The sequence below is a fragment of the Petaurus breviceps genome, unplaced genomic scaffold (assembly GCF_028583685.1).
Source record: "Petaurus breviceps papuanus isolate PSGF00001 unplaced genomic scaffold, PetGlider_PUasm1.0 47, whole genome shotgun sequence".
NCBI lineage: Eukaryota > Metazoa > Chordata > Mammalia > Diprotodontia > Petauridae > Petaurus > Petaurus breviceps.
The window spans coordinates 8099260-8105472 of NW_027186349.1; positions in this window are offsets into that span (position 1 = coordinate 8099260).

A 6213-nucleotide genomic window follows, 5' to 3' on the forward strand; every position below is an offset into this window, starting at 1 on the left:
ATTAGCTTATCAATGGAAAGGTAACCCAGAAAGTTATAGAAAGACTGGGCAACTTGCCTGTTTAGAAAATAACCCTGAAGAAGGACCCTATCAAGACTCTTGACCACAACAACTTATTACCTATAGGAGAGTCATTTGGATTTTCCAATGAGCAGGCAGAAATGATGGACACTTGCCTCAATAAATACTGAGCAAAAGAAATAGAACACCAGCTGTATAGAGATTGTCTGGCCCAGAAACAAGAGGAAAGAAGGAAGAAAGGAATAAAAGAACAAATGAAGAAAGGAACAAAGGAATGAAGGAAGGGAAATGCATGGATTCAGGAAATAGAATGTTGCCTGAGAAATCAGCTATTTGTGTTGAGTCAATCTAGGTGACTCTATTTAAAACCTTGTTTAAAACTCTGAGTACATGGCTGTTATATAAGATGGTGGTATGCATGCTGACTAATTCCATCTCCCCATGATACTGAAATGAGGGAGGAACTGTTGTTATTTTTTAATCATTTTTCAGTCTTGTTCAATACTTCATGACCTTATTTGGGGTTTTCTTGGCAAAGATACCAAAATGGTTTGCATTTCCTTCTCCAGTTCACTTTACAGATGAGGAAACTGAGGCAAACACTCATAAGTGACTTGCCCAGGATCCCACAGATAGTAAGTGTCTGAGGCCAGATTTGAAATCAGGAAGATGAATCTTCCTGGCTCCAGACTCTATCCACTGTGCCACCTACCTGCACTGCCCCCCAATTCCATCTTGTCATAAATTACTGAAACAATCAAGAGCTAAGACAATGCTAACCCATTTGAAACAGGGACCAACCAAAATTGTCTTTCTGCTATATGGAAAGTGCTTACTCTTGTCTAGAAAAAGCAGAATGAAGATTAAATTCTGGCTAGTCCACTAGCATATGTTGTCTTGGTGTATTAATAAATTCCTTCTGTCTTACTTCCTGAGTTTGCATTAATTGTTTAGGGAAAGGCCCTAACCTAGGTTTCTTTTAACAGTCTTGTGAAAGTAACAGCAAGGAGTCTAATACCATTTTATTGAGGAGTATATGGAAGGGTATAAGGTCTAAGAAGACTAAAAAGGTAGAGCCATTGAAGTTTATTAAATAAGAATTTTACTGAATCTTTAGGAAGGTTAATTTGACAGCTGAGTAGAGTGAATAAACTAGAATGGAAAGAGATTTGAGGCAGAGAGATCAGGTCCTTTAACATCACAAACTACTTTCATTTCATGCTTGTTTATTTCAGATAAAATTTATATCAGTCTCATCAATGTTAAAAATCAGGTTCCAAAAATCTTGACTTAGGTTGGATACAAATAAACATTTACATTATAGATACCAATAGGCAACTTGGCACTTATTTTCATAGAACAGGATGATAGAATATGGAACAAAACAATGAGTTTGCATTAATAGCATAAACTAACTACTTTGGTGCTCATTGCCTCTTGATGAAAATGATTTATTTTTCAAACTTAAAAAAAATACCTAAGATAATGCTTTCTTGTACAAGTATAGAATCCCTCAACTAGAAGACAGCTGGGAGGGCAAATACCAACTTTGTCTTTAAGTTAGGGCTCTTAAGCTTAAAAACTGAGAAATCATGCTTTCCTCCTTCCCCACTTTCCCACCTATCATGGTTTTTCCTAGAAAGTCTTGAATCAAGGAATTTGGAAAAATATGTCCATGTAGTTCCTGTATAGAAAAGCATCCACACATGCAAACTGTGCGCCCAAAACACCAAACAAATGAGCAGAGGATGGGAACCAAGCAAGCTGTTGTTATTGGTCATCATGTAATCCAAAAAATCAATCATTTTACTGATTTTTCAACACAATGGGATTTATTTCTGCCACGGAATTTGAGCAAAGTGAACAGGAATTATTTTTATCATTTTAACATAATTAAAACACTTCATGATGCAAATTGAAATGATTGCTGTTTTGTTAATAAATGAAACATAATAACAGCATAAATTGGCAAAGTACCTTTGTTTATTGAAATCGTAGCTTTAAGGGGAGCCCATAAAGAAACAAAAGGACATTGGAAGACTAGAACTTCTAAAGTTGAAATAATCATTAAGATCAGAGAATAAAGTTGTAAGAAACCTTAGTGTACACCTATTAATAAGATCACAGATCTAGAGTTGGATGAAACCTTTGAGTAAATTGTGTACAATTCCTCATTTTACAGATTAGGAAACTGAGGTTGGAAAAGTTTGAATGATTTGCCTAGGGTCACACAGCTAGTAAGTGCCTAAGACAAGATTTGAACTTCAGATCTAATCAGTATCCTTATTTAAAAGATACTGAGTCACTGATACAGGTAGAATAATTTGTCCAACACTACAGAGGGCAGCTCTGTAGAAACAAACTCCACACAAGTAATAAAACTGAAAATCAACCCTATGTCTTCCATAATTAGATTGAAAAATATTTGAAACTAGGATTTAGAAGAAACTAGAAGGAAGGAAAAGGAAACATTCAATATGAACAAAAACTAAATAAGGGAATTAAAGACCAAAGCACTTAAAAATGTGTGCTCCTTCTTTTGGTCCAAGTCTCCATCTCTCTGAGCTCTCTGAGGTATCTTCAAACCCCAAACAGATGCCTCAAGGGAAATAATTTTCCATTGTTTCTGACCTCTCTCTGTCCATTATCTTCCTCTCTGTCTCCCTATTCCATTTCTTTTGGGTCATATGCATCTATGTAGCTAGGGTTTAACTTGACAGAACACACTGACATAGACCTCTGACTTGGCTTAAAACCTCAATAAGAATTCTGCAGCTGCCCCCAAAGTCTCCTGGTAACCTCTGCCCTCTTGTCAAGTAAGTTTTCAGACACTGGTACTAAAACACTCAGTGCCTGGAATTTACTTAAGGTGAATTGAAATGAATTTTGTTTTACTTGACTCAAAAATCATTTTGAAGTCATTGTTCATAGCAGGACATTCCACTCCAGCAACGAGGTGGGTGTAGTATCTAAGACCATAATTGCACCTTTGGAATTGGCCAGGCTTTGGTGAAAACTTCTGACATTTAATCCAAAACCACTATACAGGATAAGTGCTTTTTTCCAAATATGCAAAAGTAAATAAAATTCCCTTTGGTGCTGTGTGGAACCCATAAGGATATACGTTAGCCTTAAATGACAGTTCCCTATCTACAAGAAAGTGATAGACCTGCAATTTTCATACAAAAGCAGAAGTCAAATAAGCTAATGTTTACCAGTAGTGACCAACCAAAAAGGTCACAACTGAAACAATTTCTGCTTTTTTTTTTTTTTTAGAAAAGAAGGAAATCGGGGCAGCCAGGTGGCTCAGTGAGTAAGAGCGCCGGCCCCGGAGTCGGAAGACCTGGGATCGGTTCCGGCCTCAGATTCTTAGCTGAAATAACACAAAATAACTGGCCATGTAACCTTGAGCAAGTTACTTAACCCCAATTGCTTTAAAAAAAAAAAAGAAGGAAATCAAAAAGGAGAAGGGTGTTACAAGTCATTTATTCACCTATTGTGTGATGTCATTTCACTTGGATTCCTATTCATTTGGTTTCAAAATCACTTTTTTTTCTGGAAAAACAAATCCTTTTATTTCTTTAAATCAACATTTCTCACATTTCCATTGGGTTCCTTTATACTTTTTCAAAAGGTCTGAGAGATTTCCTGAATAGTACCTAATTATGGCTATTTAAATTAACCTGCTACCTGTAATGTGCTGGTTATCATACAGACTATACCCACTACATATATAGTAAATACTCTCTCAGAGATTATATTGAGAACCAATGTATCTCAGTGTCCAGTAACTGTTTATACAACAAATAATTATATATGTATGTAAATGTATCTCTAAGAAAACCCACCTGGAAAGTTTTCATAGTAAGATGATATTAAGAACCTATACTATTATCCATTCAACTCCTGTAGACTCTAAGGCTGGAATGGGGAACCTGCAGCCTTGAAGCCACATGTGGCCCTCTAGGTCCCCAAGATTGACCCCTTTGAGGCCTCACTTGAGGACCTAGAGGGTCACATGTGACCTCAAGGCCACAGGTTTCCCACCCCTGCTCTAAGGGTTCTTTTCCAAACTCCCATTTGCATTGGCTAATTGGGTTCCCAGGGAAAGCTACATCTCCCCTTCAGATTTATAGGGAAGCTTTATGGGATTTTTTTAATATATTGCTTGATTGAGGGAGATTGGAGAAGTTAATTTCATAGAAGGTGAGGAGGCTAAGGAACTAAGAGGCCAGGGAATTCAAAGAGGCCAAGGATTTTGAAGAAGAAAACTGTGAGTCAGGTTCTGATATTGAATAAAAGAAAGTGATGTAGAACAAAAATATCAAACATTGACCACCATCATGAGCTGGACAGCTTTTTCCCAGTGAACCAGATCAAAATGTTATTGTTGACAAAATGTATTAAAATATAATAGAACATAGAAAATGTTCATTTGTAGTCTGTCGATATATGGCCCACAGGGATCCATTTTTATTTGAGTTTGATACCACTTACTTAGAGGTCCATAAAAGACAGCAACAAGACTCTGGAGAGGCTGGACTGAACTTTAAAGGAGGACATAGGGTTGCTGAGTGACACTGGGAGAGGGAGTATCTGAAAGGGACATTAGAAAACAGAGCAGATCAATGCCTTCTCCTAGACCAGGGGGAGGGAACCTGCAGCCTCAAGGTCACATGTGGTGTGCATATGGCCTCGAGGCCTCAGGTTCCTATTTGTTCAGTGAAGTTTAATCAAAGGGCCACACTTGAGGACATAGAGGGCCACATATGGCCTCCAGGCCACAAGTTTCCCACCCCTGTCCTAGACCTATGTATCAAGGAGTAGAAAAATAGGAGCAAGAAGCCTTGGAGAGGGTGCCAAGAGATTCTGTGTCTTCAAGAGAAAACAGGATTTTAATGTGCAGCAGAAAATAGAAGGGATGTGTGATTAAGATATCTAAGATCTTAGAATTAGAAGAAACCTTAAAGGTCATCTATTTCCACATTTTACAGATAAGGAAACCGGAGCCCCAAAAGATAAAGTAATTTTGCCAAGATCACACAAAGGAAAGCAGCAGAACAAGGATTTGAACACAGGCTCTCTATTTTTAAATCTAGTGATCCTCCTACACCACGAAAAAGGTTTCAGAGAACACAGTGAAAAGGAAGACTAGAGGAAGATAATGATGGAAGAAGTGTTAAGGCTGAATTTACTATGGGAATGTAGATAGCAGCTGCAGCCACTGAGTCTGGCATCCAGTGTGGTTTGGGTCCCAAGACTGAGTGACTTGTGGAAGGTTGGAGGTGAGTGGGGAAGGAGTTTCCTTCATAGGACCCTAGGAAAGTAACTGTGGGGTCCAAGAGAAAGATCAGGTTAGTTGAGGGAGGAAAGCATACCCCTTAGGAGAGAAATCGATAGAAAACTGGCAATGGATTTTGGGAAGGTATCAAGATCGCCATTCCCCATCCAGGTTGAAAAGGAAGGAAAAGAAGAGAGTAAGAGCTTTTATATTGCCTACTATGTACCAGGGGTTGTGCTAAGTACTTTTTACAAATATTTTCTTATTTGACTCTCACAACAACCCTGTGAGGTAGGTGCTATTGTTAGCTTCATTTTACATCTGAAGAAACTGAGACAAACAGAGGGTAAGAGACTTACCCAAAGTTTGAATCATGTCCTTCCAGAGGTTGACATCTGGAGCACAGCCCTTGTTCCCTGTGCCAGTTTTGTATCTGCCCAGCTTCAAAATTATACGTTTGAGCAGGTTTACTGTCACTAATTAATATGAGAATTATAGATCCTCTCTTCTATAGTTCACTTTTTAAATTTATATATATACTAAAGGCTTAATTGTATTTGTACTTCCAAAGTCTACCCAAGATATCTATGATATCTCTAGGATCTCCTCATTGCATTTTCATAGAAAAACTGGCACATTTGCAAGATTACGAATTATATTTGTATAGGAATTTTAATTGGATAGGACTATTTCACCTGCATTTTCTCATTTGATCCTTACAGTATTCCTGTAAAATATATTGTGCCCATTTTACAAATGGGAAAGTTGAGCCACAGAGAAGTCAAATGACTCATCTAATTTTCAAACCTACAATTTAACTAGCACAACTGGATTCAACACATCAACTCAGGGTGAGTACAAGTTACACATATGATGTCAATAAAAATCCAAAATATTAGTCTTGTGTGTTC